This window comes from Amblyraja radiata, chromosome 26 (assembly GCF_010909765.2).
Source record: "Amblyraja radiata isolate CabotCenter1 chromosome 26, sAmbRad1.1.pri, whole genome shotgun sequence".
NCBI lineage: Eukaryota > Metazoa > Chordata > Chondrichthyes > Rajiformes > Rajidae > Amblyraja > Amblyraja radiata.
In genome coordinates, this window is record NC_045981.1 from 23,966,222 (window position 1) to 23,988,004 (window position 21,783).

The 21,783-nt window shown below is 41.2% G+C and overlaps 1 long non-coding RNA gene across 1 annotated transcript; it reads right to left on the minus strand.

Moving 5' to 3' along the window:
- Positions 1-2,571: 2,571 nt before the first annotated feature.
- LOC116987774 lies at positions 2,572-20,151 on the minus strand. The gene is made up of 3 exons (XR_004415784.1): positions 20,010-20,151; positions 18,815-18,819; positions 2,572-2,582 (listed from the first exon to the last, which is right to left on the minus strand). It is a non-coding gene; the product is annotated as an uncharacterized LOC116987774 (long non-coding RNA).
- Positions 20,152-21,783: the final 1,632 nt, after the last annotated feature.

Genomic DNA, 21,783 nt, shown 5'->3' on the forward strand with positions numbered 1-21,783 from the left:
ACTGACGGAGGATTACTTGTTGTATGTGACGGCTGGTGGGGTGAAAGGTGAGGACTAGGGGGACTCTGCCCTTGTTGCGAGTGCGGGGATGGGGAGAGAGAGCAGTGTTGCGAGGTATGGAAGAGACCCTGGTGCGAGCCTCATCTATGGTGGAGGAAGGGAACCCCCATTCCCTGAAGAATGAGGACATTTCAGATGTCCTGGTGTGGAACACCTCATCCTGGGAGCAGACGCGGCGTAGACGGAAGAATTGGGAGTAGGGGATAGAGTCCTTACAGGAAGCAGGGTAGGAAGAAGTGTAGTCCAGATAGCCATGGGAGTCAGTGGGTTTATAGTGAATGTCGGTCAGAAGTCTATCACCTGCGAGGGAGATAGTGAGGTCAAGGAATGGTAGGGAAGTGTCGGAAATAGTCCAAGTGTATTTGAGTGCCGGATGGAAGTTGGTGGTGAAGTGGATGAAGTCAGTCAGTTGTGTGTGGGTGCAGGAGGTGGCACCAAAGCAGTCATCGATGTAACGGAGGTAGAAGTCGAGGATGGGGCCCTAGTATGTAAAAGGCCTAACTGAAATCCATATAGACAACATCCATGGCCCTGCACTCATCAAACTTTTAATTATTTCAAAACAATCATTCAAATTTATGAGACACGGTCTCCATGCACGAATCCATTCTGATGATCCCTAGTTAACTCATGTCTTTCCAAATGCAGTTATATCTTATTCCTCAGAATCCTCTCCAATAACTTTCTTATCACAAATGTTAGGCTTGCCGGTCTACAGATCCCAGATTTCTCTTTGCAGTCTTTTCTAAATAGAAATAGAGACAAAACATTAGCCATCCTCCAGTTATCCGCCACCTCACCTGTGTCTAACGATGATTCATATATGGCAGCCTGTACTCCTGCATTTTCTAGCTTCCCACAATGTCCTTGAATTTATCTGGTCAGGCCCAGAAGATTTATCTACCTTCATATATCTTCGAACATACAACTTCAAACATCTTCAAATGTATGGCATTTCCTTTAATGCGGGAGATCTTGTCTTATGAATTTGATTTAGCTTTTTGGAGGTAACCACAAAGGTTGATGAGGACAAAGCCATAGACGTTGTCTATATGTATTTCAACAAGGCCTTTGAAAAGGTCTCACATCATAGGCTACTCTGGAAGGTTAGATCTCATGGAATCCATGGAGAGCTAGCTTACTGAATAGAAAACTGGCTTCATGGAAGGAAGCAGAAGTTGATGGGTTATACGGACTTGAGGCTTGTGACTGGTGGTGTGCCTCAAGGATCGGTGCTGGGCCCATTGATATTTGTGGCTTATATCAACAATTTGGATGAGAATGTACAAGGTATGATTAGTAAGTTTACAAATGACACTAAAGTGGGTTGTAGGTTAGATAGTGAAAAAGGTAATTAATAATTACTGCAAGATCGTGATCAGCTGAGTAAATGGGCTGAGGAATGGCTAATAGAGTTTAACACAGATAAGTCTGATGTGTTAAATTTTGGGAGACCAAACCAGGGCAGGACCTTCACAGTGAATGGCAGGGCCCTGGGCAGTGTTATAGAGCAGAGGGATCTACAAGTATAGGTACAGTTCCATGAAGGTGGCATCACGGGTAGATAAAGTGGTCCAGAAGACTTTTGTTACATCGAGCTTGCAGTTTTGATGGCATGCTATAGAGAGTTTTTTTTCTCCTGTTTTTTTGTAATATATTGGAGATTTTATATTCTGAAACTAACCCAGTATTGGCATAAGTACTCTTGCCTTTATCCTTCACTTCTGACTGAACAATGCTTTGAGTGACACAATGAGCTGACACTGGATGGATGCAGAATTCCTTGAGCTAAAAGCATTTGTTAACAAGATAGCCTGTGGCTATATTGAATGTTCTGTAATTGGAAAACGTTACTCTGAGCTGGAATTCAAATGTTATATAAGGCCTCACCAAAGCATAGGGTGAATAAAACCTTTCAAGAGTAATACAAATTAATAAGTCAATAAAATTATCATTTAGGAGCAAAATTGTATTTTCAATGGTGGTGGCTGTAGACACAAGTCAAGAACGATCAGACCGGTGTGCGATGGGATTAATGCCAATGAGAATGCTGCAAAAGGCAGAATCAGTTGAGGAGAATGCTGTTGATGTTCTCACCTCTTAAATCAAAATAAATCAAAATAATCTGGATCACACCCTGGGACCCTGGACACCGCATTCACATTGCAGGACTGAGGAAGACTGTACTCTCAAATTAATTGGATAAGGGATTCAACTGAGTTCCCAGTTTACTTACCCAAATGGGTACAAAAGAGTATAGCATTATGCGGCTTTTTCACGGGGCGACTTGACGCAAGATGTAACCAGAGTGAAGTGGTCGTGGTCTAGCACGATATCACACGATATAACGGGGGGTAGATAAAGAGTTCCCACGGTACTCGGCATTTCTGTTATTTGTGCGAGTGACTTGTCCGTCTCCCGAGCTTTCCCGTTAAATCTTGAATGAACATTGTGAAGTGTTGTCAAATCATCACGTGGCACAAATGATGTCACTTTTTTTTCACACACTATAAATATCCTCCCTTGGTTGAATTGGCTCATTTGGAGACATGTTTTACTGTGTATGTGGGAGACACAGATGGACTGAGCACAGTACCTCGGTCTTACTGTGTGTGGGAGAGGGGGAGAAAGAGACGTACATTCACAGAGGCAGAGTCTCTCAGCCTGTGTAAGAGGGAGGGAGGGAGAGAGAGAGAGAGGCACACACAAGGTGGATGTGAAATCTCACCTGCCTGTTTCAGTGACAGACACCCGCCGCCAGTAAATGAAGACACCCCCATCTGTCTCCCCCTCCTCTCCCTCGTCTCCCCCACCTTTTCCTTCCAACTCCAGTCCCGTCCCGACCCCCTGGGAAACTGAATAGAGCAACAATCAACTGCTGCCTGTGCGCTGATTTGACAATAAAGGCTACTTTACTTTACTTTACTGAGTAAAAGAGTTCCCACGGTAGACTGTAAAACTGGGACCCTGGTTCTGGACTCCCCCAACATCGGGAACATTCTTCCTGCATCTAGACTGTCCAATCCGGTAGATACTGATTAGACCGGCATCTATTTATTTACTTTATTAATGATTTCAATTAAATATTGGGAACATCAGCCGCAAACGTTATTTCTTGAGTGTTAGTGCTGGACTTTGACTCGACCTTCCTAGTTAGCCGGCGCCTGAGACTGAGCCAAGCAATGTCCAGACCTGACTTCAACACAAAGTGATGGAGGAACTCAAAGGGTCAGGCTCGTCCAACGCTCTGTGTTTTGCTCGTGATTCCTGCATCTGCAGTTCCTCGTGTCTACAGACCAGAGTTGCCACTTGACTCCGAGATGACCATCACAGAGCATACGGAAGATAGACACGAAATGCTGGAGGGACGGGCAGCATCTCTGGAGAGAAGGAATGTGTGACGTTTCGGTTCGAGACCCTTCTTCAGAGTCTCGTCCCGAAACATCACCCATTCCTTTTATCCAGATGCTGCCCGTCCAGTATTTTATGTCTGTCTCCAGTATTACTGTGTCTATCATCGGCGCAAACCAACATCTACAGTTCTTTCCGACACATTAGAGGATACCGTCTCGCCATCACTCGGATTACCCGCTTCATTTCCATAACGTTGCCACCTCTCTTTACTTTGCTTACTGAAGCCTGATCCTTGTCACACCCAATGCTCTATCGCCCAGCCTCTCATCTTTCAATCGGGTTCGGCCAGGAAGGAACTGCAGATGCTGGATTAAAACGAAGATAGACACAACATGTAGCTCAGCGGGACAGGCAGCGTATCAGAAGGGTCTCGACCCGAAATGTCACCCATTCCTTCTCCCCAGAGATGCTGCCTGTTGCGCTGAGTTCCTCCATTTTGTGGCTACCTTGGTTTTATCCAGGATCTCCCCGTTGATGTCCTAACTCGCTTTGGTTTGTTATTATTGTCTCATATCGAGAACCAGCAGATACAGGTTTAGGTTCGAGGGGAATGATTTAATGAGAGCCTAAGGGGTAACTATTTTACGCAAAGGGTGGTGGGTGTATGGAATGAGCTATCCGTTAAGGTAGTTGAGGCAGGTACTGTCGCAATGTTTAAGACGCATTCGACTGAAGCATGGATAGGATAGGTTTAGATGGTTATGGGCCAAACGCGGGCAAGTGGGACTAGTGTAGATGGGACATATTGGTCTGTGTGGGCAAGTTGGGTCGAAGGGCCTGTTTCTACGCTGTATGATTCTATGCAGGGAATAAACTTTTGTTTGCGTGCTATACAATCATATCAGATAATGCTATATATGAATATAACCAAGCCACGTACAGTCTGAAGAAGGGCCTCGACCCGAAACGTCACCCGTTCCTTCTCTTTAGAGATGCTGCATGTCTCGTTGAGTTACTCCAGCATTTTGAACCGTCGAGTTACTCCAGCATTCTCTTTAAACCGGCATCTGCTGTTCCTTCCGACACATGCACAAGAACACCAGGTAGAGCGAAGAGGAAAATACCAGAGTTCAGAATATATGTTTTCAGGACAGTTCCAGGGGGAAAAAGTCCAATGTCCGCATTGAGGTAGGTTGGTAGGTCGGGTCAGTGCCCAAATGAATGGAAGCAAGAACCGTTCTGAAGCCGGATAAGAATAGGTGGTCGGCGCGGACTCGGTGGGCCGAAGGGCCTGTTTCCGCGCTATATCTCTAAAATCTGAAGTTAGGTAATGTCTAAAGGAACTGCAGATGCTGGTTAATACGCACAAAAGGACACAAAATGTTGGTGTAACTCAGCAGGTAAGTCAGATCTGGGAAGAAAAACATAAAAAGCTGGAGTAAGTTAGCGGGTCAGGCAGCATCTCTGGAGAAAAAGAATAGGTGGCGATTCGAATCGGAACCCTTCTTCAGACAGCCTAATCGGAATTGAGTCTGAAGATGTGTTTCGCCCCGAAACATCATCTATTTTTCTCCAGAGATGCTGCTTGACTCGCTGAGTTACTCCAGCTTTTTGTGTCTGTCTTCGGTTTAAACCAGCATGTGCAGTTCACTCCTTACACGGGTCTCTGGAACTTTTTTCACACAGAGAGTGGTGAATCTCTGGAACTCCCTGCCACAGAGGGTAGTCGAGGCCAGTTCATTGGCTATATTTAAGAGGGAGTTAGATGTGGCCCTTGTGGCTAAGGGGATCAGAGGGTATGGAGAAAAGGCAGGTACGGGATATTGAGTTGGATGATCAGCCATGATCATATTGAATGGCGGTGCAGGCTCGAAGGGCCAAATGGCCTACTCCTGCACCTAATTTCTATGTTTCTATGTTTCTATGAACATTGATTGGTAGCTTTCCGGACCCTGCTTCGGAAAGGCATCGATCGCTAGTCGGCGAGGACTCCGAGCTGTATCTCTCAAAGAAGTACATGTGAAAAATTCCTCACGGACCATAAAAATGCGGGACCTTTCAGTAAAGTCCCTTTTAAAGTCCCTTTTAAAGATTATAGTTATTTTCTTGAATCTCATTAACATAACTCATGAATAAGTTGATGTCCATATGCGGATGCAAATCTTTATTTTTTAAATTCAATCCCACAGAAGACTATTTTTACTCACCTTCTGTCCCCTCTGTCCAGCTTCTGGGTTCACCGTTCGCAGGAGTTCCCACGGTAACTGCAAGAGTTATTACGGATATCGCACGGATATCGCACTGGCCACTACGTTCATATAATGTTGCAATGCGCAACCACAAGTGTACAAGTCACTCTTGGAGAAATTCAAACTTGCTTGAATTTTCTCCCGAGTCACCAAGTTACACGATTACCTGCCGTTAGCGCCACGGTGGTCCACGAATGCCGTACTGTTATCGCACGAGGTTCCCACGATGTTAAACTCTGGTTAACTCTTGCGTCAAGTCGCCCCGTGAAAAAGCCGCTTTACTTTGGAAAGATGGCAGGGGGGGTTTTCCCAACAAAATTTATGTCAGCTTACTAAATAGATTCTCCAATTACTATCACAATGGCATGTAGACCCTCTATAAATTGGTTGTTGTATTCCCTATATTGCAACAACTACACTGTAAGTAATTACATAGCTGTAAAATTACATATTTATATGGTGAGCAGTTTAGAATATACTGCCAGGGGTAATCATGGTGGCAGCTTCAAATAGGAGCTGAGTAAGTATCAAGAGCCATGGGGAGAGAATGAGGGAGAGGAACAGACTGGATTACTCTTACTTATGATGCCATTGGCTCTGTGGGTTGAATGGGCTCCTTTGCTGTGAAACATACTGTGATAAACGCAAGCGTTTCTTTAAAAGGGAGGTCAAAAATAACATTGTGTTCTTTTCGATATTTTATTACCTCTCCATGAGAAAGGTGGCGGACAGCATTTTATTTTGCAATTTCCATAGGAGAAACTAAAACTGTCAAGAACGCATTTTGACGTGAGAAGGGAAAATAATGTTTAGTCCATGAACCATGAAGTGAAGAGAAATAATATTACATGCAAAGGTGATAGTTTGCTTAAGATCATTCATTACAGGGTTTGTTGGAGAAAATAATTGGTTATTGATCCAGGGAAAGTTAGCTGTCATGCACAGCAGACTTCAAGATGAATGAGTCACATGAACAGAGAGGCAGTTTGAGATGGAAATTACCTCATCCAGAAAATAATTTGTAAAATGTCATCTAAAAACTTGTTAATTCTCTCAATAGGAAGGAATGGCACGACATCTATATTAAATATAGATATAGATATATTAGATATAGATATAGCCTGAAGGTTTTGACCCGAATTATTGCCTATTTCCTTCGCTCCATAGATGCTGCATCACCCGCTGAGTTTCTCCAGCATTTTTGTCTACCTTCGATTTTCCAGCATCTGCAGTTCCTTCTTAAACATCTATATTATTCCTCCTCTGGATATTGGCCTTGGAGAAAGGCATTTTCCTGTGAAGAGCCTGGGGTTTTAAACAATGAGAGCATCAAGGTGACTTTTATTCCATCCTCTGATTCAATAAAATAAGAATTCTAAATACCATACTTTGTGTTAAAATCCCATTGTCTGATTACAAAAACAGTAAATTACAGATATCTTTTCATTTTGTGCAACTTTGAAACATTGATAAAATAGCAAAAAAATAACTTGTGTCTCAGGATCATTGATTAGAAGAATTTAGAAGAATAAGGGGGGACCTCCATGAAGCATACAGAATAGTGCAAGGCTTGGATAGAGTGGATGTGGAGAGGATGTTTCCACTAGGGGGAGAGTATAGGACGAGGTAATAGCTTCACAATTAAAGGACGTTCTTTTAAGAAGGGGATGAGAATAAAATTCTTTAGTCAGATGGTGGTGAATCTGTGGAATTCTTTGCCACAGACGGCTGTGGAGGCCAAGTCAGTGGATATTTTTAAGGCAGGGATAGATAGATTTTTGATTAGTGCAGGTGTCAGAGTTTGGAAGGCGCTCCCATGTGGGCGGCCCGGCTCCCGGCTAGAAGGTGCTCCCGTGAAGAATGCCCGGCTCCCGGCTGGAAGGCGCTCCCGTGGGGGCGGCCCGGTGCGGGGCGGAGACGGTGCTCCGGTGGCTGAGGCGGTGGCGACCTGAATCCGGGGCTCGGCCACGGGCCAGTGGATGACATCGTCGGGAGCTCGCGGGTCACAGGTTGATGCCTGTTTTCCGGAGCTCCCGTGGCAACAACTGTGTCCGCTGGACTGGAGGGCGGCAGCTTCGACCACCCCCGGGCTGCGGAGCTTGAACCGCGGGACTGACTTACCATCGCCCGGTGGGGTATTGCCTCAGCGCAGAGGGAGAAGAGGTGGGAAGAGACAGCAACCCTAAGACTTTTGCCTCCATCACAGTGAGGAGGTGCTTGGTGAACTCACTGTGGTGGATGTTAATTTGTGTTTATTGTGTGTTGTTTATTATTACATGTATGGCTGCAGGCAACGACATTTCGTTCAGACCGAAATGTCTGAATGACAAATAAAGGATTCAATTCAATTCAATTCAATTATTGGGAGAAAGCAGGAGAATGGGGTTAGGAGGGAAGATAGATCAGCCATGATTGAATGGCGGAGTAGACTTGATGGACTGAATGGCTTAATTCTATTCCTATTCCTTATGACCTTATAACCTTAGTTTAGGTTAGTTTACAGATGAAGCGGGGAAATAGGCCCTTCGGCCCACCGAGTCCATGCTGACCATCGGTCACCCATCCCCTAGTTCTATGTTATCCCAGCTTCGCATCCTACACACTAAGGGAAATTTACATATGACAATTAACCTACAAACCTGTTGTGGGTACCCAGATGAAACCCACGCGGTCATGGGGAGAACATACAAACTGCACAGATAGCGAAGGAAATAGGCAATAATTCGGGTCAAAACCTTCAGGCTATATCTATATCTAATATATCTATATCTATATTTAATATAGATGTCGTGCCATTCCTTCCTATTGAGAGAATTAACATCTTATAGAATTTTTCGAGGATGTAACTAGTAGCGTGGATAGGGGAGAACCAGTGGATGTGGTGTATCTGGACTTCCAGAAGGCTTTCGACAAGGTCCCACATAAGAGATTAGTTTACAAACTTAAAGCACACGGCATTGGGGGTTCAGTATTGATGTGGATAGAGAACTGGCTGGCAAACAGGAAGCAAAGAGTAGGAGGGTCCTTTTCACAATGGCAGGCAGTGACTAGTGGGGTACCGCAAGGCTCAGTGCTGGGACCCCAGCTATTTACAATATATATTAATGATCTGGATGAGGGAATTGAAGGCAATATCTCCAAGTTTGCGGATGACACTAAGCTGTGGGCAGTGATAGCTGTGAGGAGGATGCTAGGAGACTGCAAGGTGACTTGGATAGGCTGGGTGAGTGGGCAAATGTTTGGCAGATGCAGTATAATGTGGATAAATGTGAGGTTATCCATTTTGGTGGCAAAAACAGGAAAGCAGACTATTATCTAAATGGTGGCCGACTAGGAAAAGGGGAGATGCAGCGAGACCTGGGTGTCATGGTACACCAGTCATTGAAAGTGGGCATGCAGGTGCAACAGGCAGTGAAGAAAGCGAATGGTATGTTAGCTTTCATAGCAAAAGGATTTGAGTATAGGAGCAGGGAGGTTCTACCGCAGTTGTACAGGGTCTTGGTGAGACCACACCTGGAGTATTGCGTACAGTTTTGGTCTCCAAATCTGAGGAAGGACATTATTGCCATAGAGGGAGTGCAGAGAAGGTTCACCAGACTGATTCCTGGGATGTCAGGACTGTCTTATGAAGAAAGACTGGATAGACTTGGTTTGTACTCTCTGGAATTTAGGAGATTGAGAGGGGATCTTATAGAAACTTACAAAATTCTTAAGGGGTTGGACAGGCTAGATGCAGGAAGATTGCTCCCGATGTTGGGGAGGTCCAGGACAAGGGGTCACAGCTTAAGGATAAGGGGGAGGTCTTTTAAAACCGAGATGAGAAGAACTTTTTTCACACAGAGAGTGGTGAATCTCTGGAACTCCCTGCCACAGAGGGTAGTCAAGGCCAGTTCATTGGCTATATTTAAGAGGGAGTTAGATGTGGCCCTTGTGGCTAAGGATATCAGAGGGTATGGAGAGAAGGCAGGTACGGGATACTGAGTTGGATGATCAGCCATGATCATATTGAATGGCGGTGCAGGCTCGAAGGGCCGAATGGCCTACTCCTGCACCTAATTTCTATGTTTCTATGTTTCTATGTATGACCCGACCCCTTACTCCTGTTGGGCTTTCTTCCTCCCCCCTGACCTCCCACTTTCTTTTTTTTTCTTCTTTTTTTTAAATTTATTTTTATTAGAAGTACATTAAATTACAGTAATACACATCACATATATCTTATTACATTTGTTCTACCACTTCGTTTTTCGAGCTTTAAAAAGGGTAGAAATAAAAGAAGTAAGGAAAGTGAGCAAGAGTCGTGAAGGTGCAGGAAAGTGTTGGGAAAAGAAAGCCCCTTAGAGAAGAAGTTAGAGAAGGAAGTAAAGAAAGGAAATAGACGCTAGAAAGAGAAGAAAAAAAAGGAGAAACAATCGCTCTATTATAACACAAAACTCCGCAAAAAAGGATATACCAACCGTGTTTTTCTTTACCCCCCGTTACCAGATCCTGGTACCATTTATTTTTTAAATTACTATTGCACCTTATGCTTGTAATAGTTCCATAAATGCAGACCATGTCTTTTGGAAGTGGTCTGCTTTGCCTGCTAGGAGGAGTCTCATCTCTTCCAGGCGTAATGTTTCGAACATGTTTGAAATCCACATTTTTATTGTTGGTATTGGAGCGTTTTTCCCAGAATTTGAGTATAAGCTTTTTTCCCAGTATTAGCCCGTAATTAAGTAAGTTCTTTTGAAACACGTTTAGTTCGGGGTTACCTTCCGATATTCCAAAAATGATCCATTCTGCTTTTGGTACAAGTTTATTTTAATTAATTTTGTGAAGATTTCAAATATTTCGTTCCAGAATTTTTGGATTTTTATACAAAAAACAAAAGAGTGCGCTATGGTAGCTTCTTGTGACTGACATTTATCACAAGTGGGTGAGACATTGGGGAAAAGTTTATTTATTTTAGTTTTTGAATAATATAGTCTATGTAATGTTTTGAATTGAATTAGAGTATGTCGTACGTTGATCGAGCATTTATGCACATATAGTAAGTGTTTATCCCAGCTCTCTTTTGAAATTTTTATAGCTAGTTCTTGTTCCCAGTCTCTTCTAATACCATTGGTTGTAGGTATTTCTATATTTAAAATAATGTTGTATAAGTATGATATTAGATTTGCTGATTCAGCCTTTGTCTTCATGGCTTCATCCAATAAGTCTGGGGGCATGTTATGATAGTCTTTTGTGTATTTTTTCAGATAGTCACGGATTTGAAGATATTTAAAATATTGATTATTTTTCAAATTATATTTCAGTTGTAATTGTTGAAATGATAATAATTTTCCCAATTCATACAAGTCTCCGAGCGTTTTGATTCCCATTCTTTCCCATTGTGTAAATGATTTATCTATAATTAAAGGTTTAAACGACGGATTATTGACTATTGGCATTAAAAGAGATAGATTTCTTAATTTTAGATTCTGTTTCATTTGTTTCCAAGTTCTAATTGTGCTATGTATCATTGGATTTTTATTGTAATTTATTGTATTGTTATTCAGATTCATTGGTGAGAGGAGAGTCGCTCCTGTATTACACGGAGAGCAGTCCTCTCTCTCCATTACAATCCAGTCCACCTGCTGGGCAGAGTTGTCCAGCAGGTGAATCATATTTTTAATATTTACTGCCCAATTATAGTACATAAAGTTAGGGAGCGCTAGACCACCCATCTCTTTTGGTTTACTAAGGTGTGCTCTTTGTATTCTGTGGGATTTATATTTTATAAAATTTGTAATGTCTGAGTCTAGTTTTGTGAAAAACCTTTTTGGAAGATATATAGGTATTGATTGAAATAAATATAGGATTTGTGGTAAAAATATCATTTTTATAGCATTTATTCGACCTATTAAAGACATCGGGAGCATTTTCCAGAATTTGATTAGGTTATTTAGTTTCTTAAGTAAGGGACTATAATTGGCATTAAACATGGCGTGATAGTTTCTAGTAATTTCAATTCCCAAATATTTGAATTTTTCTGTGGCTATTTTAAAGGGGAATTTCAAGAGATGTGTTGAGTCTTTCGGTTTTATCGACATAATTTCACTTTTGTTCCAGTTTATTCTGTATCCTGAGAAAGATCCTCAATTAGATTTAATATGTTTGGTATACTGATTTGGGGTTTTGTGATATACAGTAGTACATCGTCTGCATATAAAGATATTATGTTATTTGAATATTTTGTATTATAGCCGTAAATATCCGGGTGTGTTCTGATTTTTTCAGCTAAAGGTTCAATTACCAGAGCAAATAACAGCGGTGATAATGAACATCCTTGTCTATTGCCCCTTGATAATTGGAATTTCGTAGATAGTATATTATTAGTTAATATTCTAGCCGTGGGTTTGTTATATAATAATTTTATCCATGCGATGAAGTTCTCTCCCATTTGAAATTTTTGCAATACTTTAATCATATAATCCCATACTACTTGATCAAACGCTTTTTCTGCGTCCAATGAAATGATAGATAACTCTTGTTCTTGAGGTTTGTGAGAGTGCATTATGTTAAGCAGACGTCTCAGGTTATTAAATGAATGTCTCTTTGGTATAAATCCCGTTTGATCCTCATTTATTAATTTACTAACATATTTTCTTAGTCTTCTAGCTAATGTTTTCGCTAATATTTTTTGGTCCATATTTAACAAAGCAATAGCTCTATATGAGCCTGGTTCTTCTATATCTTTATCTTTTTAAAGTATTAATGTGATCGTTGATTCTGCTAGTGTTTCAGGTAAGATTTGTTCTTTAAAAGCGTATGTATACATTTTCTGTAGACGTGGTGTAACTATGTCGTAAAAACATTTATAAAATTAATTACTGAATCCGTCTGGTCCTGGTGTTTTTCCATTCTTAAGTGTGTTTATTGTTTCTTCTATTTCCTTAGATGTAATTTGTGCTCCCAGTTCCTCTTGTTCCTTCAGTTCTGGTTTTGGAAGGTTACAATTGTCCAGAAATTCTGAAACTTTATTATTGTCTATTAGCGTTTTTGATGTGTATAAATTCTTGTAAAATTGAGCAAATCTTTTATTGATATCATTAGGTAGTGTTAATAATTCCCCTCTATCTGATTTAATCTTTAAAATTGCATGATCTTTTTCTCGTTTTTTCAGTTGGCGTGCCAAACGTTTATGGGGTTTATCCCCAAATTCGAAATGTTCTTGTTTTGTAATTTGGAATAGTCTTATAACTTTCTCTGACAATAATTTATTTAGCTTAAATTTCAGTATTAAAATTTTATTATGTTTATCCATAGTTGGATCTTTAGCATTATCTATATCTAGTTGTCTGATTTGTTCTTCTAATTGTCTTTGTTCATTCTTATTCTTTTTGTTTTGAAAAGCTTGATACGAGATAATGACTCCTCTAATAAATGCTTTGAAGGATTCCCATAGTAAAGTGGGCAATATATCTGGTGTATCGTCTGTCTCAAAAAATAGGTCCATCTGTTTTTTTAGATATATACTCCCTTGTGGGTCTTTCAGAATTTGCGAGTTAAACCTCCAGAACAATTTGTTCGTAGACATTCCTTCTAATTTTAAAACGAAAGTTAGCGGGGAGTGATCTGAAATCGTATTGGTGTGATATTTAGGGTTCATAGTATAAGGGATTAGTTTTGTATCCACTAGGAAATAGTCTATACGTGAGTATGTTTTGTGTACCATTGAATAAAACGAGTATTCCATTCCAGTCGGATTCGCGTTCCTCCAAACATCTGCTATATTTGTATTTTTTATATATGTATTTAAGAGTTCACTAGTTTTAGATTTCATATTACCTCTTTGTTTTTGCATCGATTTATCTAAGTACGGATCTAAAACACAGTTAAAGTCACCTCCAATTATAACATTTTGGTAGTTAAATTCTGTGATTGTATTCAGGATTTTATTGAAAAATTGAGGATTATCAAAATTGGGCGCATATATATTTACCAAAGTGATTGGCGTAGCATGGATCTCTCCTGTAACTATGGTATTCCTTTGTGAATAATAATTGCGGTGCCTCTGGATTTCGAAGTATGTGAGGAGTGAAATGTTTGGTCTATCCAATTCGCCCTCAATCTCAAATTGATCTTGATGTTTAAGATGCGTTTCTTGTAGAAAAGTAATGTCCGTGTTGTATGATTTCAACTGAGCTAGTATTTTGCCCCTTTTAATTGGTTCATTAATACCCCTTATATTCCAGGTACACCGTGTGATTCCTCCCATTTTCTTTTGTTTATCATCTTGCATTTTTGCTGATTTTAATACCCTTATTTATTACGGTGCATCCATACCTCAGGACTCTGGATATTTGGGGGGTGTTTATATTACTAACTTCCTTGGTAGATCCCTTTTGCGATTGTCCTTGAAAAAAAACCACATAGTTGTGACATATTGTGATTAAAAAAAAAATTGAACAAGTAAAATTACAGTGTCTGAAGTATTCGACACTGTAGTGAGTGTCCCACCCATCTGTGGGATTCGAAATCGATTCGACTTCCGAAGTTGGTTGTACAATTAGCACCGCTCCCTTTATTACTCTAAACCTAGGAGGGCGGTACCATTTCAAAATCAGTTATATTTCACCCAATTACACTATATATATATATATTTCATTCAGACTTATCAGATCTTGTGTTCAGCTACTGTGAAATTTATATATCTAACACTTTCATCTACTAATTATTTATAATTAGTTATACCTTTGATAATAGTAAGCTGTTGGCTGAATGGGTTAACCAGAATCAGGCTCCTGGAATTATGCCAGGTGCCTGAGTCTCCTCCCTTCCCCACACGAACTACATAGCACTTAAACTTTCAGTATTATCTACGTTAGTTCTAAAATTTGTTATTTATTATTTATTTATCCCTGCTTAACTGTCTCGCTCTATATACGAGCTAGTCAGTCTTTTTAACACATTATTACGTTTTATAACACCATATAACACCATATAACAATTACAGCACGGAAACAGGCCATCTCGACCCTTCTAATCCGTGCCGAACACGTATTCTCCTCTAGTCCCATATACCTGCGCTCAGACCATAACCCTCCATTCCTTTCCCGTCCATATAACTATCCAATTTATTTTTAAATAATAAAAACGAACCTGCCTCCACCACCTTCACTGGAAGCTCATTCCACACAGCCACCACTCTCTGAATAAAGAAGTTCCCCCTCATGTTACCCCTAAACTTCTGTCCCTTAATTCTCAAGTCATGTCCCCTTGTTTGAATCTTCCCTACTCTCAGTGGGAAAAGCTTATCCACATCAACTCTGTTTATCCCTCTCATCATTTTAAAGACCTCTATCAAGTCCCCCCTTAACCTTCTGCACTCCAAAGAATAAAGCCCTAACTTGTTCAACCTTTCTCTGTAACTTAGTTCCTGAAACCCTGGCAACATTCTAGTAAATCTCCTCTGTACTCTCTCTATTTTGTTGACATCCTTCCTATAATTAGGCGACCAAAATTGTACACCATACTCCAGAATTGGCCTCACCAATGCCTTGTACAATTTTAACATTACATCCCAACTTCTATACTCAATGCTCTGATTTATAAAGGCCAGCACACCAAAAGCTTTCTTTACCACCCTATCTACATGAGATTCCACTTTCAGGGAACTGTGCACAGTTATTCCAAGATCCCTCTGTTCACTTGCATTCTTCAATTCCCTACCATTTACCATGTACGTCCTATTTTGATTTGTCCTGCCAAGATGTAGCACCTCACACTTATCAGCATTAAACTCCATCTGCCATCTTTCAGCCCACTCTTCCAACTGGCATAAATCTCTCTGTAGACTTTGAAAATCTACTTCATTATCCACAACCCCACCTATCTTAGTATCATCTGCATACTTACTAATCCAATTTACCACACCATCATCCAGATCATTGATGTACATGACAAACAACAGTGGACCCAACACAGATCCCTGTGGCACCCCACTGGTCACTGGCCTCCAACCTGACAAACAACCATCCACCATTACTCTCTGGCATCTCCCATTCAGCCACTGTTGAATCCATCTTGCTACTCCACCATTAATACCCAACCATTGAACCTTCTTAACCAACCTTCCGTGAGGAACCTTGTCAAAGGCCTTACTGAAGTCCATATATACAACATCCACTGCTTTACCCTCATCAATTTCCCGAGTAACCTCTTCAAAAAATTCAAGAAGATTAGTCAAACATGACCTTCCAGGCACAAATCCATGTTGACTGTTCCTAATCAGACCCTGTTTATCCAGATGCTTATATATATTATCTCTAAGTATCCTTTCCATTAATTTGCCCACCACTGACGTCAAACTAACAGGTCTATAATTGCTAGGTTTACTCTTAGACCCCTTTTTAAACAATGGAACAACATGCGCAGTACGCCAATCCTCCGGTACTATTTCCGTTTCTAATGACATTTGAAATATTTCTGTCATAGCCCCTGCTATTTCTACACTAACTTCCCTCAATGTCCTAGGGAATATCCTGTCCGGACCTGGAGACTTATCCACTTTTATATTTCTCAAAAGTGTCAGTACTTCCTCTTCTTTGAATCTCATAGTTTCCATAGCTACTCTACTTGTTTCCCTTACCTCACATAATTCAATATGCTTCTCCTTGGTGAATACCGAAGAAAAGAAATTGTTCAATATCTCCCCCATCTCTTTTGGCTCTGCAGATAGCTGTCCACTCTGACTCTCTAATGGACCAATTTTATCCCTCGTTATCCTTTTGCTATTAATATAGCTGTAGAAACCCTTTGGATTTACTTTCACCTTACTTGCCAAAGCAACCTCATATCTTCATTTAGCTTTTCTAATTTCTTTCTTAAGATTCTTTTTACATTCTTTATACTCCTCAAGCACCTCATTTACTCCATGCTGCCTATAATTATTGTAGATCTCTCTCTTTTTCCGAACCAAGTGTCCAATTTCCCATGAAAACCATGGCTCTTTCCAATTTTTACTATTTCCTTTCAACCGAACAGGGACATAAAGATTCTGTACTCTTAAAATTTCACCTTTAAATGTCCTCCATTTCTCTTCCACATCTTTCCTATAAAACAAACTGTCCCAATTTACTCCTTTTAAATCCTTTCGCATCTCCTCAAAGTTATCCTTTCTCCAATCAAAAATCTCAACCCTAGGTCCAGTTCTGACCTTCTCCATAATTATATTTGCCCATTATATAGTTCAAGTTAGTTTCCATGTATATTTTTATATTAGTATTGTTAATTATTGTTAATTCTCTATATTTTGTAAAGCTATTTTAAGATCATAAACCGCCATTTGTCCTTGTGATATTTTCCACATTCGGCTCTGCTGTTCGTCTCTGCGTTGCTTATCAGTCTTTCCTTCATTTTGAACAAAGAATGTCCTTGAGTTGAATTCCAAAGCGTCCAAAGGAGATAAGGTGTCTAGACCAGCGCACGTGGAAATGCTCTTCCATTTTAAACTTTTAGAGAATGGTGTTTCTTTCCTTATCTTCAGGTGTTCTCTGTGAAGTAATAAAAGGGAAGAATTTGTTCATATCGTCCCGCTGCCTTGATTAATCTTCTGTTTCTGCCACAATCTCTTGGGCATATTTATAAGATGCGTCCGAATTAGTGAAAGTTTTCTCTTTTCCCTTGAAAGTAATGCGCATCCTGGCCGGATAATAAACGCCACATCTGACATCTTTAACTCCATGGAGAATCTGTCTTGTCTGTGAGAACTTTCTTCTCTTCTGCACGATCTCATAGGGATAATCCCGGAGGAGTTTGATAGAGTCATTTCCAAACGTCATCTTCACTCCGTATTTGATTTTTTTCATCAGCTCTTCAAGTGCTGAAATGTCCCGAAGTTTGACTATGATCTGTCGTGGGTGGGCTGGATCTGCTTGTGATCTTGGCTTAAATCTGGGTATTCGATGTGCCACTTCAATTTTGGGTTCCACAGGTAAATTGAGTACCTGTTTGATTAAGTTAGCAGTGAACTCACGGGCGTTGTTTCCCTCTGCCCTTTCTGTTACTCCCAGTATTCGTAAATTTTGGCGTCTTGAGCGAGCTTCGAGATCAAGACATTTATCTGAGACTTTCGCCAGTTGACTCTTGAGGCCGTCTAGTTCTAGCTTCATTCCCTGCATATCTTCAGCCATTTGTTCAACAACTGTTTCCATGTCTTTCATTGCAGTTGCATGTGAAGAAACAATTACATGCACAGCCTCAAACTTCTTTGTAGACTCTTCTTCCCCTTTATTAATTCTCCCCGTTAGCTCTTCTTGCACATCCTCAATTCGTTTTTGTATAATGCCAATGCAGTCAATAACTTTTTGATTACCAGCATTGATGTTCGACATATTTTCCATCAATTTAACATTAATATTTTCCAGCCTCAATATCCTTTCTCGGTTCTCTTACCGAGTTCTTTATCTCCTCCATTTCATTTTTCTCCTTAGTAGCCATCTCAGTCTTGGATCTTGTAGCCATTGCAGAATCCACTTCAGAGGTCTGTTCTTCAGTTTTCTGGGTTTTCAGCAGTTGTTTTGAGATTGTTCTCTGAGCGCTCTGAGCTGGAGACTTTTTTTTTCCATTTAGAAGCCTTTATCCTCCGTTTAAATCACAGCGTTTACTGATGACGTCATCAGCGCGACGTCCCGGTGCTCCGGTAAGTTTTTTGAATTGGTCCCGACCTCCAGACCCGATTTTAACGCGAAAAATCGCAATTTTACAGCAGTGGAGCTAAAAGTTGCGACTGCTAGTCCAGCATGGCGCCACCGGAAGTCGACCTCCCACTTTCTGATGCAGATTGGTCAGTCCTCAGCAGAGGCCTTACCTTTCGTACCGCTATGTTCACGCCTCAATGAGTTCCGAGACTGTCATGATGTTGAGCTCTACTTCCATCGCCTCTATCTCCAGCCCTTATTTCCTGGAAAGGTTTTCACGCCATCTAATGATGACCTCTTCTCCCATCTCCAACATTCATCTCCTCCATGCCAACCTTCAACACTCTCTGGACCTTTTTATTTCCAATTGGCCTCTGCTCACTTAGCACCAATCCCAACATTGTTATTAAACCCTCCGACAAGAGAGGTGTCGTTGTAATCTGGCAGGCTAACTTCTACCGCAACAAGGCCAGGCACCAGGTCACGGACACCTCCTCACCTCCCCCTTGACCATGATCCAACAGATGAACACCAGGCCATCACCTCCCAGACAGTTTTCAATCTCATCATCTCTGACCATCTCTGCTCCACAGACTCCAACTTATCATTCTCCAATCCTGTACTGCCCACTTCTGTTTCTTCCCAAAATCCACAAACCGGACTACCCACTGTTTCTGCCTGCCCCAGCTCCAGAGAACACATCTCCAAATACCTTGATTCCATCCTATCCCCCTTGTCCAGTCCCTTCCAACCGACATAAGAAACACCTCACATGCTCTTCAACTCTTCAAAAACGTTCTGTTTCCGAGCACCCATTACCTCATCATTATCATGATGTCCAGTTCCTTTACACTTCTATCCCCCACAAGGAAGGTCTCAAGGCTCTCCAGTTCTTGTTTAAACAGAGATCAAATCAATCTCCCTCTACTAATATTCCCTTCCACCTGACGGAACTTGTCCTCACCCTCAACAACTTCTCTTATGAAACCTCTCACTTTCTCCAAGTTAAAGGTGTAGCCATGGGCACTCGCACACGCCCCACATGTGTGTCTTTTTGTCAGTTACATCGAACAGTCCTTGTTCCAAAGATACACCACCATCCCCCAACTCTTTCTCTGCAGCAGCTGCATCGGGGCTACTTCCTGCCCCCCTGCAGAACTCATTGATTTTATTAAATTTTTAACTAACTTCCACTTTGCCCTCAAATTCACTTGGACTATCTCTGACACCTCCCTCCTCTTTCTTTCAGATACCTCCCACCCCTTTCTTGTTCTCTCTGTCACCATTGCGGGACACAGACTATTGGCTCACGTCTGTTACCAACTTATCGACTCCATAGTTTGCTGGACTACACATCCTTCCTGCTGCTGCAAGTAAGAATTTCATTGTACTGTATCAAATTAAAATATTCTTGACTCTTGACCCTACTCTTAATTTCTCCGTCTCCACTGCATCAGCTCCCAATAGATGCTTTCCATTCTAGGACATCTGGAATTTCTTTAGCAAATTTGTTTTCCCATTGCTGTCATAGATGGCTCCCTCGCCCACATCTCCACTGTATTCTGTATTTCTGTTCTCATTCCCCCTCCCCCCAGATGGAACAAGGACAGAGTTCGCCTGGTCCTCACCTTTCATCCCCACTAGCCTCTGCACGCAACACATCATCCTCTGACATTCCTGTCACCAACGTGAACCCACCACCAGGCACATTTTCCCATCTACATCCCTTTCCGTCTTTTGCAGAAACCACTCTTTCTGCAACTCCTTGGTTCACTCATCCCTTCCCACCTAAAACAACCCGCTCCAAGGCACATCCCCTGTAACCGCAGGAGATGTAATACCTGTCCCCATATCTCCTCCCTCATCTCAATTCAGCAACCCCAGCAGTCCTTCCAGATGAGACAGAGGTTTACGTGCACCTCCTCTAACCTCATCTACTGCATCTCGTGATCCCAATTTGACTTCCTGTACATCGACGAGACCAAACTTGACCGGACAGAGATGATGAGATTGAAAACTTCACCGGACAGTTGTGCTCGGTCTGGTAAGGCCTGTTGGATCTCCCAGTTGTGAACCATTTTAACGCCCCATCCCATTCCCATATGGACCTTTCTGTCCTGGGCCTCCGACATTGCCATATTCTGCTTCTCCCACTCTCACATCTTCCTACACAACCCCCACCCCCTTCCCCCACTGTGCCCCACCTGGACACAACTGTTTCAACCCCTCCCCCTCCCCTTCTATCTACATTTCTTCCTCTAGCTTCACAATTCACAACTCTTCAATCCTTTTGTCTCACACCTTCTGTCTTTTCATCTCTGGCCTTTGTCCACCATCAGCCTATCAAAAAAAAACCTCACCTGTATCAAGCTATTACCTGCCAGGCTTTGCCACTTCTCCCTTCCAGCTTTCTTCCGTCACCTATGTAAACAGTCTGAAGAAAGGTCCCAACCTGAAACATTACCCTTCCACATTCTCCAGAGAGCCTGTCCGACCTGCTGAGTTATGCCAACATTTTGTGACTTTCATTATGCTGTTTATGTATAAAATGATTTACAGAATGCTATAGAATGTTTTTCTGTTCAAATTATAATTGCAAATTTCTTTTTATGTTCACTAACATGCTTGCAATTATATATTGCAATAGGAGTGAGATTGTTGCAACTAACATTTGATGTTAAAAACTAGAAACACTGAATTTTCATAGGATCAATATTTATAATCCATCACAAAGCTTAAACACCATGCTTTCATTTCTGGTAGGGTACAAAAAACATTTTGTAATTGTGTTTGCCTTTGTAAGACCTTGAACCAGGAACTGGAGCAGAAAATATTATAAAATACCCAATTAATTCAAATGAGATGTGTCCCTCAGAAATGTTCTAAATTCATATTTCCCTTCAGCTGGCCTTCGTGCTGAGTCTGCAAAACCATCAACAAAATTACCACTGCTGCAAAAATGAAGATTTTTCTGCTCAGTGGCTAATGTATTTCACACGTTGTCACAAATAGATTACCGTCGATAATTAATCAAATTTCAGCCGACAACAAGAAAAAGCCAGAACGTTTGTCAGCTCCACAAGGAGAAATGCATAGAGTGGCATACCTTGGACCCATAAGTTCATAAATTTATAAATTATAGGAGCAGGATTAGGAGCAACATTTCCCAGTCTTTCATCATTCAGAAAAATATTTATCTTCAATGATTTATTCATTTTCAAAAATGATAATTGGTTTAATACTTTTTCTGTTGCTAATTTTATGCATTTTAGTGTTTCACACTCAATCACCTTAACCTCATCAGGAGCATAATTTACCTATTTTGTGAAGAGAGTGCCAAAGCCTCAATAACATTAATGCCTCCACTTCCTTAAAAGACTAAGGGAATTCATCATGTCTCCAATAATAGACAATAGACAATAGGTGCAGGAGTAGGCCATTTGGCCCTTCGAGCCAGC